Below are 14012 nucleotides of genomic sequence, written 5' to 3'. Positions count from 1 at the left end.
TGTTGCATCACACACAACATTTGGTCGTCCTCTCCCCTGCTGGTCCTACATTTCATCTCACAAGTGTTCCCCTATTCCCCTGTACATTTCCTGTAATTGCATACCATTCATTTTATTTTTTTGTAACATAGTTATTGTTAGATAGTTTGGCCCGTTAATGTTGGATTGACATGGATAAGCTGACACTGGTGAATACTATACTGGCCATGTGGTAAACCTCCTTTCTTAAAATCAATCTACAGATCTGTTGGTTTCATATTTAGATGTCCCTATGTCTCTTGATGTTGGGTGTGAATCAAAAGCTGGTAGCAGGGGGACCTCCTTCAGGGCCGAAATCAAACTTTGTTGATCCTCCTGTGTTTGTGGATCTTTTCTAGAACCCTAAGGGTGTTGCGTACTGTTCAGAACCAATTTGTTATATTTGAACAGTCCTTTTGCAAGGACTAAGTTGCTATCAAATTATTGTAATTGGGTGTGAGTCATTTATTCGCTTTATTTACTATTTGAGGTTTATACGCTGTGTAGTATTTTCATTAAACCTTGTATATATTGGTCGATCTTTGCTATACATGTCATTGCATTAGCATATCAATTTGTATACCACTTATTACACCCTCACCTGCACTTATTCCCTTCACACTCAGCATTTGCGTCCTGTATAATAATCTCCCTGTCATACCTACATCCCATGTATATCACCCTCTCTAATAAATTTATGTGAGGTAGCTGTTCAAAAATTCAGAGAATAACTCTCAAAGTTTCTCATCACCCATGCTATCATCCAGATTCTTCAAGTATGCATTTACATCTTGACATTTATGAGTTACTTCCCTCAAATGTTGTTCAAATCTACTCTTCCAACTCCAGGAGAGATTTGATCCCTTTAATCCAAAGGCTCGTTGTTTTCTGAAGTTTCAGTTCCTTAAGAGGCTTTCAAAAATCACAGCAGAAAATGTTATATTTGTTCTTGCTCAGTCTGGTCCTTGTGCTACATTCAGTCAGACCACAAATGAACGGATGTGTTTCTTGAAAATCAGTTCAGGCGAAGTGATTAGAAGTCTCTTCTATAGTAAAAATAATGACTCATTAATTATCGTATCAGTCTATGCTCTAGATTGTTTTAGCTTCTTGAAATGCAAAACGACCCCTATAGAATGTATTCGGAGGAATCAATTAAATTCTGGATATGTTCTCTTTGAATCAGAATCTCTAAAATGGCCTGTTTCTGTGGAGTTTGATGAGGTGAATGGAAAGGTTCTGACTTATTCAGCCCAGGATGTGACATACAAGGTTTTGATTTGAATAACTACTCCTTCCTATACGCAATACCTAATAGAGACATTCAAAAAATCAAAATCAGTCCAGAAAGGTCGATTTCATTGAGTATGTTCAATGAGAAGCTCCTGATCAAGCAAGAAAATGAAAACTTGCAGATTCTGGATGTAAGAGATTCAAAGATAACATAAGCTAGTAGGGTAAAGTGTATCATTCTTTCAGTTTTCATTTTCCTCCATGAAAGCCACCTCTTCACTAGCACTCCACCTTCTCATCTATGCATGTATACCATCCCCCTATACATAGCCTCCATTTCAAACACATCTTTACTACACAACACCTGTTGTCACCACCTGCTACAATCCCCTGCGCACAGCATTTTCTTCCTTGCATTATCATCTTCTTCAACAATCAACACTCCACAACATCTTCATTACCTATCACCACCCTTCACTGTGGCATGTTGTCATCACTACCACAACAACATTTCCCATCAGCAACATCTTCACAGCGCCCTTCACAATATACTCACCTACTATCTCCAGCACATCACTGTTGCATCTTCACACTCACATTGCACATCCCTTGTGCACAATATATGGACACTTCATTGCTATCCACCTCCTCTTCACTTACCATCTACACTGTTGCACATCTCCACTGTGTCACAGCACATCACTGTGCACTATTCACGGCACTTGCCACTTACCATTTCCAGCTCCTCTACCTGTTGTGACTTCCACAACAACACTTGCACATACCCTGTGTACAACACTATGATGCACCTATCACTGCCCTATCACTGCACTTACACCCTCATACTCATAGCACCTACATTGTCACCATCTCCTGCATTTGCCGCAGCAACCAGTAACACCCCCCTCACTACCCTTCATCACATTGCACATTATCTCTGCACCACCTAGAGCATCTGCCACCTGATGCACAACACCTAACACCTCACCGTATTTAGCATATCATTACACATTATACTTACCTAAGCACCTTACACTTTTACAGCATTAGCTATATTCACTGTGGCCTCTACCTCTGCACTCACTCCACTCTCACACTTAACTATTGCACACTCCTGCTGCACATTCACTTGTATACTTCACTCCCTACAGCAACACATTACCCACTTCATTACACTTCTTCACATCACAACACCTTGCATATTTCACTTATTATCTTCATCACCACCTGTTGCCACCTTCACATCAATCACACAACACCTTCCCTGTTCACTGCCCCACTTTCACAACACACAGCAACAACACCCCATATACCTACAGCACCTTCCCTGTTCACTGCCCCACTTTCACAACACACAGCAGCAACAACCCTTGTACCTACAACACCTCTACATATCCACTTCCATTTACCTCACTCCACTTGCACATCACCCCAGCCATTTCTACATCCCCACGCTCCAGCATGTCCCATTACATTCACTATTGCACTCTTAGGGTCTCTTATAACTTCACCATTGCATAGGATCTTCATGCTTTCCCATAAGCTTTAATGCTGATAGCAATTTCCCTGTTTCTACAAATTCCCTTGCAGGCTTGTGGTAGATCTATTGGCTTTCTTGCATCTTATCTACGTATATTGCCATGTATGCTTCATCATGTTCACAAGCATACTTGCACTCTCATTTCAGAAAATACATTTTATATATATTTTAGTGGGAATATCCCCATCCATGCATAGGTATGACACATAGGCATTATACATGTATTTTAATATCCATTTTCTCATTATTTTAGAATATTACACATGCATTCCAATATACGTTTTCTCATCAGCATAATGCATTGAATTTTCATTAACATAAGGCATATGCATGAACATTTCATCATTTTGCATTCTAAAATCAATATGATATTTGCAATTTCTCTCTATACTTGTCTGTTATCTTGTGCTAACTCAGTTTTTGCAGGAAAATATGGAAAATGCTGATTACCTTCCTAGATTAGGAGTTTTATGATATTCTCAATTTCAATTCAAGGTTGTAATAATTAGATATTAATGAGAATTTCTACTCTTTCAGTTTAGAATAGAATGTATGAGCATATAATTCTTATCATTGTTTGCTTCATTTCACTTTTACTTTTATTTCAAAAAAAACTACAATGGTGAAACACGAATGACACATGCACCTTTCTAACAAGAGGTAAATAATTCTAAGTAAATAATTCACATTTATGGCCATAGTCAAAATGTGAACAATACTTAGGATTTTTATCTTTTATGGAATAACACTCGATTTCATCATATTTTTCTGAAATATTCTTTTCTTCCTTTATCAGGATTTAATATGTGAATTAACTTAAGATATATTTGTGGCCATAGTCATGAATATATTAAAAGTTAATTCCATTTTAAATCCTATAGAGGCACCAAAATTTATTTTATTCTTCATTAGAATTTAAATATAGATTAGATTATAATATGTTTGTGACCATAGTAATAAATGTATTATGATTTAATCTTGTTTCAATTCTATTAAAGAATAAAATATGCTTTTAAATTCCAATCTTTAAATTCTTTCAAAACATGCATCATTTAGGATAGAATTGCATTCTTTTTCAAATTATTTCAAATTATTTTTCAAATTCCAAGTGATTTCTGAGATACATTTTCAAATGTAGTTCTCATTTCCAAATTCAATTCAGTTTTTAAATTCAATTCAGATTTCAAATTCCAAGTCTGAATTCAAATTCTTTTTCTAAAGTTTATTTCTCTGAAATCTCAACTTCTAAATTCATTTTTTGAATTGCAAATCCAATTTCAATTTCAATTTCAATTTCAGATTCTAAATTCAATTTCAATTTCCAAATTTATTTCCAAGTTCAAAATTCAATTTCAAAATCAATTCAACATTCCAATTTCAAAGTTCAATTCAACTTTGAAATTCCATTTTGATTTCAAATTATATTTCTAGTTTCAATTTCCAATTTCCAATTTCCAATTTCCAATTTCCAATTTCCAATTTCCAATTTCCAATTTCCAATTTCCAATTTCCAATTTCCAATTTCCAATTTCCAATTTTCAATTTCCAATTTCATTTCAAAGCTCAAATCTCAATTTCAGTATCAATTCCAAATTCAACTCTTATTTTCAATTTCCACCTTTCAAGATTTCACTTTATTTTCCAAACTCATTCTTTTCCAAATTCCATTTTCAACTTCAAATCTTCCTTCTTCCATTCAAATTTTGATCTATTTCAATCCTTAATCTCAGTTATGATTTAAATTTCAGAATTTCAAGCTTTCCTTTTCAAAATCTCAAAATCACTTTCAAATTCCAAATTTAGATTCAAATTCCAGTTTTCCAAATCAAATTCAACTTTTTGAACCATTTCTTCAAAGATGTTTTCTAACTTGTTTCAAAATCACTTGGAAAAGTCCCAAAAATTTTAAAGCATTTTATCAAAAGCATACATCTTTGCATTTTCATTGCTCAAGCATGATTCGATGTGCATTTAGGATTTTAGAACAATTACTTAGACAAATTTAGGCAAAACAAAAGGCATTAATTCGATCCTTGGTTCAATTACCTCTAGTAAAGGCGCCAGGAACGGTTGAACCTCGTATCGACGAGCGAATCCCGTCTCTCCATCTTTTTCCGTAAATTTTCAAAATATAGGTGAGTAAATTTCAAAATACCTTTTCAAATAAAGGTCAAGTGAGACCTTGAAAAAGAGTTCTTTTTCTTTCTTTCTTTCTTTCTTTCTCTTCTCTCTTCTTTTTTTTCTTTTTCCCCTTTAAAAAGGGAAAAAGACTAAAAAGGAAAAAGAAGAGGAAAGAGAAAAAAAGGAGAATGAAAAATTTTGCAAGGATCACAATATCTACAAGCATCTTCAGATAGTCGTAACTTCATTGACCTTTTTCTCTGAGGCAGTCTGTTCTAGTTTTGCCTGTGAGTTGGCATCAAGGATTGGAGTCAGTTTTTGGCACTTCTTTTGTTTCATTTCTCTTGATGATCAAGTTTATACTTGAGATTTCAAGTCGAGGTTGTCTTGATCCTATTATGAGGAAAGTAATAATTTCTTAGGTGTAGATGTATTTTTTTAATTTATTTTGTTACATTGATCTTATGGTCTCTTTATAATGATTGCAAGTTTGATGGATCTTCAACTAATGGTATTGCAGGTGAGTAGTTCTCGTTATACGATATGGTGAAAACTCTACTACCTGGGTTATTCCCCGACAAGTCTCATATTGGCGAGTACTTCTCTTGCAATCTATCTCATATTTTCTTTATATATATATATATATATATATGGTTCTTGAATTTAAATAGTTTCTTTTGGTAAACTTCTGGTAACTTTAATTTCTTATTTTGATTGGTTGTGCAATTTGTTTGCAGGCTGATTGTTGTATTGCGGGACAAATCATACATCTATGATTCAAACAATCTTTCAATTCTGGTTGATACGGTTCCAATTTTGGTTGATTGTATGTTTTCCCTTTCTTGCTGAGACCTCTGTTGTAGTACCTGAAATTGCCATTCTTACACCTGAATGAATTTTCTGAGTGATGAGCAATTGAAGGCTGTATTGATTTACCTGAAATTCTAATTTGCTGATGTCTTCTTGCCCATATGTAGCTATTTTCCTGACTATATGTCATTTTGGTTTGTTTAGCTCTTCTTTAAGTGAACCTTTTCTTTTAATCATCTTCAAAGCTGAAACTTTTTTAAGTTCATAATCTGTATGTTTATGGTATTGTGGACAAGATCACAACATGACTGACGAAATGTTTAAAAAACTTCCATGCACTTCTATGACTGTTAGGCTTGGTCTTTATCATTTTAAGGTTTGTCTTTTTCCTGTTACGGTCGTTTCTCTCTTAATGAAATTGTGTTACCTTCAAAGAAAGAAACATTGCTTGGCACTGCCTTTTCTTGTGCCATATATTTTTTGGTCTCTTTAGGACTCAGGTTTTCCACCTGCTTGTGATTACATATATTAATGTATCCTGTACTTCGCATTCTCAATGAGTTTCTTTTATTTTTTCCTCTTAAACAGGATCGATCCAGCATGCATTGGTGATGTATGAATACTCCTGATATGAAGTTCTGAATTGAAGGCAACTGCACGAGTAGATCACTTAAGGTTTTCTGTCTTAGATTTTAAGATGGATCACAAGGACACATCTGGATTTGTCAGTGGGGGTTGTTTTCACTATATTGAGTCTATTTTTCTCTGGCCTCTTTTCTTTTGAGAGTGTGCCCCATCACCCATTTACTTTACAACATTTTTATCTGATATTCATATTTATTGATAACCTCTACTTGTACACACAACACACACACCCCCACACACATACACATATTTTATCTGACATTCATATTTAGTGATTCTTCTCATTGAAATTCGAGGGTTTCGATCGGTCGGAATATATAGAAGTTTAAAAGAAAAATAAACCACATTTTTTGGTCCCAAGGTTGAGTTCCACTTCAACGATAGTAATCTTCCTGGGGACAATTTCTTGAAGAAATCGATAGAAGAAAGCGAAGATGGATGTATCCTTCCTCCTCCTCTTCTTGTTGTTATAGCCAAGATGGTTTCTTATACTTTTTTTATCAGTTGTTCTTTTCATCAATTCTTTAGCTTTTGTTTCTGCTTAACAAGTATTGGTAGCTTATTGATGCTTCACTTTGATTAACGAGTCATCGAATGATGAACTCTTCTCTGGAAGCAGTTTGTTTTTTCCCTACTAGCAACTTCCCTCAACCTTGATTTAGTGTTTCATTGCTCTGGTTTGGTGAGACTGTAAAGAAGGAAGAGGAACCAATTGAAACTAATTTGTGTGCTGGGTGTCATGCAAATCTTCTTGGTCGTTATGAATGAAAACTAGATCCTGATTTCTCAAGGGTTCTAAATAAAATGAACAGTGTGCATGTGATTAGTAGCTCTGAAGTCCCTTCCATCAAACAGGGTGAGTTTTCTGGATCAGCCATGCCTGATGATGAAATGGAGAAATCAAGCGAACAGAGTCTGTATCTTGCCATTAGCGATGTTCAACTTCTACTTATTCAGGTATGCTCCTCCCACCCCTACAATGTTTCACTTGTTATTTTTATTTGGATATTTGAGCATCATATTCATCAGGTTTATATTAATATTAATTCGATGTATGTGTTACCTGTCTTATAGAGAGGTTTTGTTTCTCTCTCTCTCTCTCTTCTTTTATTGTTGATTTTTCAAGTGTTATAAAAGATATCATTTGCCAGACTCTTAACAAATATATTGTATACAATGACGAACCATCTTTACCGATTTTGATATCTATGAACCTTGTCTACATTTGATTACCCATTTTATTGCATTTTAGTATGCATTTTCTCTTTTAATGTTGTAGCTTGGATCTCTTCTCAGATTTGAGACAAATAGAGGTCTCATACTTGTTGCAACTTAGGATCTGAGCTGAGCTGGAATCCCTCATGAGGACCCACTCATTTTAACATAGGTCCAACTGATGAGTTATGGAGCCTGATTCAGAGTTTTTGCCCTTGAAAATTTTTTTTTGGCTTATGTTTGAGACCCAGTGTCTTATGGATCAGACCCGATTTTTTACTAGCAGCTTAGTTAAAACTGCATAAAAAAACCCTAATTTTTGGTCAAAAGAGGACTTTGACCCTCATTTGACTAAAAAATTCAAGGCGTGTACGCCTCGACTTGAGGCGTGCCTTGCCTTGAGGCGTGTGCCTCAAGGCGTATAAGGTGCATGCCTCAGGGGTCTTTTTTTTAAATTTGGTGATGAATTAGCGATGGATAATATCCATCGCTAATATTTAGCGATGAATTTTTGATGTTTTGCGATGGATTATATTCCGTCGTGAATGTCGTCGCTATTGTAACGACGGAATATAACCCATCACAAAACTAAATCCGTGCTTATTTAGCGATGGACATTATTCATCGCTAATCCGTTACTAATTAGCGACAGATAAATTTTGTCGACCAAGATTATGCGATGGATGCTTTTCGTCGCTAAACACGTTAGCGACGGATGTTGCAATGGATAACATCTGTCTCTAATACATATTTTTCTTGTAGTGAGCGAGGCTCTGCCAGAGGGCCATACAGAGGAAGAAGCAGTGGATGGTGTTGAAGAAGAGGTCAGGGCTCCTCCATGAGCGGAAGCATGACTTGGTGTTGTAGTAGGTCCACCCGACCCCGTTTGAATCGCAGCGTAGTGCAGGTCAAGGTAAAGTTTTTTTTTTTTAACTTTGTTCCCTCCGTTCCTATTCCTTTTATAACAGGGGAGAGGTGGATAAAAAATAACACACATTAATAAACGAAGTGGACGCGCGGAACATCATTTGCCTCATCCAATGTTTGTTAAAAATGTTATTCTCGACATCTTTTTTATCTCGTGCGATGCATGGGATGAGCCATCAAACATACCCTTATGTTACACTTGGTGAAGTTCTTAAAAGCAAGAAGCCCAAAACAGCGGACTCCTCTTGTTTGATCTAAAATGGGCCTTGGGTTGGACCTAATGTGATCCAACCCAAGGTTCCAGGCCCAACCAATCTAGTTAGCTGGACTGGACTAGACTAGTTTGCCCTTTAGTTGCATTAACTAAGCCCCTTTTAGTTAATGTAACTAAGAGTCTATATATATTACCTTTGATATATATATATATATATATATATATATATATATATTCATGTATGTATGAAAGGTTTCTAAAGAGAGTTGACTGCCAGTCAACATGGGCTTATATGCCTATGACCCTGGGGTAAAAAAAAATGTTCCTGAATTTAACTCAAAAAATTGGTAAAATTACCACCACTCCAAGTCTAGGCCACCATTGTCACAGAGCTCGAGGGTGTCAGTGAGGTGAGGAAGGTATGCTATGAAGCTATGCTATTGGGGTTTCATGATTTATGGATTTTGCAGTGATGAAAGTTTTAGGTTTTCTTTATATATCTGTTTATGAAAACTTTTATGGTTTCTGCTTATTTGCCTCTTAACTAAAGATGAAAAATAAACAAATAAATTAACAAATTAAATAATTATCTACATTTAGATTGACTTATTTAGCAATTAGCATAAAGCATAACACATCCATGTTTGCAACATACATAGGAAATCCTTGTATTCTTCTGTATTTTTTGTACTTGGCTAGGTTTATTTGGGCATTGATTTGCATGAACTTGATTCAAGCTCTTAGCGGTAGCGACTTGGAGAAGGCCTTTTCATTATTTTGGGTGTGAGCAAGGTGTCTGGCTCTAAAAATACTTTAATATCAACACAACTAGGAAATTGTTGTATGTGCATAGAGACTAACCTAGTTTTTCTTTACAAGTGACCATTGGCATCCATTGTAAGATTTTGTAGTTATTTTGAGGTCACTGTTTAAACAAAATTTATGTGCTCAAAACAAGTTTAACTAATTGAGTTGAGCCCGAGCCAGCTCGGCCAGTTGTGCTCAAGACAAGCTTAAAGAATCAAGCTACGCTCGGCACGAGCCGAGCTTGAACACCAGTGGTTTAGGCTCGGGCCGAGCTCGAGCTGAGCCTATACACTATTTTACTTGGCTCAGTCATGATTGTACATGCCAAGCTTGGCTCGAGCTCGGCTTGTATGCATCCCTACTTGTCTAATACTAGACCAGCTATTAAACATACAATACATGCTGCAAGTCAGTTTCATAATGCACCTACGTCAGTGCACATGAGTGTCGTGTTAAGAATAGTTTGATACATCAAGAAGACTATATTTAAAGGGTTATTCTTGTAACAACCCCAACTCATACCCCTTAAAAAATACATAATTTTTTTTTAAACAAGTGCGGAAACAATCTAAGAGACCCGGGGGCCTTTACAGTTTCACACAATTACCACCACAAGGGATCTTATACTCATCTTTCATACCAAACCATGATCAAACCAAACTTCATTTATTCAAATGCAGAGAGTCTAAGAAATAATTAATTAAAAGTAAAGAAAGAAAAATGAAAGACAAAAACAAAGAGCCATGTCGTCCAAAGAATATGTCTTGTAGTCGTGTGGTCCCCTCGTGACTCTTCTCAAAAGCAGGTCACCCCACTAGGCATCTGAGGCTGCAAAAAACACAAAAAATAGGGTGTGAGAATCCAAAGAACTCTGCGTACAAGTCCCTTTAATGAATCAAATAAGTAAAAGAACATAAATAAGATTCATGCAATATTTTAGAGGGACAAAAATATAACATCTTCATAATTCAAATAATCGTTCATGCAATAGAAAACATCTATTAAGCATGAGGAAACATTTAATGACAACAAAAATCATAATCTAAGCATTAAAGATATTTAACATGCATTAAGGAACAACATCATGCATTCATTAATATATCATAATTAAGAGAATAAGTAAATATGCATAATCTAATACATAGCAGGAACATGCATGATTTTAATACAATGCATGCATAATTTATTGTATTTAAGCAAGTTCTCTTTGATATGCATGTCCCTATTAGGATGCACACACATTTAAATTTCTCTTTTTAATTACCATTTCCCACGGATACTCAAAATGGGTAAGAATCTCTGAGGTCAAGTTAGGTTCTTAGGGTAACTTAGCACACAATTTGTATTTTATTACTGGGTTCTAAACTTCGTCCTCGACCGATATCAGGAAACAACACCATCCACCAGAACATTAGAAAATAACATCTAATGTTGGGGACACCAGGAACATCAACATCCACAAGTGCCACTTTTATTGGTATAACAGAACAACAGTTGTGTCTACACACCACCCCCAGGCAAAGTGGTGGACTCCCCAAAAAATCGTGGTCAGGAAAAAAACCTCAATATCGAGTTCAGGGACAACAATAACGCACATAGAGTTTTAGTATCCTCACGGTTTTCCCAAAACCACAATATCCAAGATTCCCACTCTAAAGAAAGAACATCAAAAAAATGTAGATTACACTGTTCTTAAATTTCTTTTATTTTGTTATTAATTAATTTCCTTTAATTTGCAATTCAACATGCAGAATTAATAATGTAAGCTTACAAATCAACAAGCCAAGCTCTTCATGGGACCACAACCCGTGGCATCAAAGAACAGTGTAATTAAAACCACAACATTAAATATGATTTTTGCAATGCATAAACAAGTAAAGGAGCACACCGGTTTAAGGCTTCCAGAGCCTATGATGATCTATATATCATCCATGTATTCATATGCAAAAATCATTAAGAACATGCCAATGCATTGATTACATATCACATGCTTTTCTATCCATAACCATGCACGCCAAATTAATACCACAAATTCGCATTTCTAAATGCGAGGCTCATCATGGGACTCCAGCCCATGGAAAAATTTAGAACAGTGAAATACAGTGCAACAACATTAATGTGATTTTTGTGACGCATTTAAAATAAATAAAGAAGGAGCAAACCAAAGCTCGAAGCCCACCATGCCCACAATGATTCATTTCGACCATCAATGCACTATGTGCAAAAACCATAACATGTCATATATGTAATAGAGTCACATGCTTTCCAATGCGCATCAACATATGCCAATTTAACTATGTGCAAGGACTACAACATTCATATGCACGTGTCCACACTATTCATGTGCACATATTCATGTACTCATGTCGAACATATGCTTTTATTCATTAATTATCTTAGTTAGAAACATGCGAATACTTATGCAAATATACAAATGCAACATATATCAATTCCACGTGTGCACGTGTACATAAGAACAATTATGCATTAATACCTTGATTAAGCATGATATACTAGGTGAAAGTCTGCCATATTTCATTCTTTTATATGAATACAACTATATCTAACACCATAAGTGATTTCATACGTTCATGTGACAATATACACTTTTTTTTTTTATTTCAGATTCAAATAAGTATATCACGTGAGCATCAACTGAACATGCAACTCACCTAAAAACCCTGGATATTTTTCATACAAGTCACAACATGCATAAAAAGAAACCCCTCTTCTTTAAAAACTTTTGTTTTAAATTTTAAATTTTTTATTTTTTATTTTTTATTTTTTAAAAGAAAGAGCACCTGCCCAGTTGGGGCCACATCGAGCCGAGAAAAAGTGTCCAGACATGCCCAAAGTGTCCATACAAGGCAAAAACATATATATACATCTATATACATGTTTCTCACATAATCTAACAGTCCTACATTGATTCTCATAGATTAAACCATGAAAGATCAAGATAGAATCCATGGTTCCCCATAAAAATATTGCCTAATGCTTATTTAGGCTCTTTTCTCATCCGAGACAAGAGAAAAACCCATACCTTATGTATAATATGAAAAAAAATAATGGTAGATCTTGAAAAACGTGGATGGAGGGCTGAAAAAGATCAAATATCCTCCTCTTCTTCCTCCTTTTACCTCATCTTCTTCCTCCTTTTACCTCTCTTTTCTTTACTCTCTCTCTCTCTTTGCTCTTTTTTTTCTTCTCTTTCTCTTTTCTCTCTCTTTTTGAAGTCTTTTTATACGTCCCCATAGGGGAGGTCGCCCCTCCCTTTTTCTCCAGCCCTCTCCAAGAGTTCCCAAAAGGTGGAGCTCTCTCACTCTTTTAGTTTCCTAATTTTTTTCTAAATACTACCAAATCTTGACTTTTTCACATTTGGTAGTTTTTCTAACTTTATAAACTTTTACAACTCTCTCTTAGGTAGGAATAGGGACTCTTTTAATAAGTCCTACTCAGCCCTAAACCAAAATTCGTAATTAATATTATTTAATTAATTAATATTAATTAATTAATAAATATTAATTAATTTAAAATATTTTAAAACTTTCAAAAATAACCAAATTAACCCTAAAGGCTTCTTAACCCTAATAAACCCCAAAATAAAGCTTTATATTCACTTTAAAGCTGGAAAAACATTGGGCTTGGATTTGGATCCGGATCCAGATCCAAACCCATATCTAAGAACGAAAATGGATCAAGATCTGGATCAAATCCAAATTTAAGTAGGACTTAAATAAGACCCAAATTCATATTAGTTCGGATCGTAGGCCTTGTATCCAATCCGATCCAACTCTGGATCTGTCCCGACAAACTACTCAATTTTTAGAAAAACGCAATTTTTGGCTCAATCGAAGCCCGAATAAAAAAAAAATATCATTATGCTCAGAATTCTGAGACGCATCCAACAACATATAACACGAATATCAAATTTCACCTAAAAATAACCTAAATTTTGCTCGAATTTCACTTAAATTTAAAGGTTGAAAATAAAACTTTTTCTCACATTTTGATTGGGCTCGTTTAGACCTAGTTGATGAGATCTAGGTCAAACCCAAACTCAAAAACATCAATCTAAAATTGAGGTTCAAACCATTTTTCTCCCAGACTTAGCCAAAATTTCAAAAATCTCATATTTAACAAAGTGTGAAAATACGCGATATTACATCCCTACCCCCTTAAAAGAATTTCGTCCTCGAAATTAGAACGTACCGAATAAGTGTAAATATATATCTAAAATATGAAAAATTAGAAAAGTTATACCTTGATCGATCCTACCCTCTTAGGATTGATCTCGAATACAATAAATACAATTATACAAGCACATTATAATTTCAAAAATAACCAAATTAACCCTAAAGGCTTATTAACCCTAATAAACCCCAAAATAAAGCTTTATATTCACTTTAAAGCTGGAAAAACATTGGGCTTGGATTTGGATCTAGAACCATATCGAAGATCCAAACCCATATCCAAGAACGA

The sequence above is a fragment of the Nuphar pumila genome, chromosome 2 (assembly GCF_984573655.1).
Source record: "Nuphar pumila chromosome 2, dmNupPumi1.hap1.1, whole genome shotgun sequence".
In the NCBI taxonomy this organism is placed as follows: Eukaryota; Viridiplantae; Streptophyta; class Magnoliopsida; order Nymphaeales; family Nymphaeaceae; genus Nuphar; species Nuphar pumila.
Note: the sequence above shows the minus strand (reverse complement) of the source record.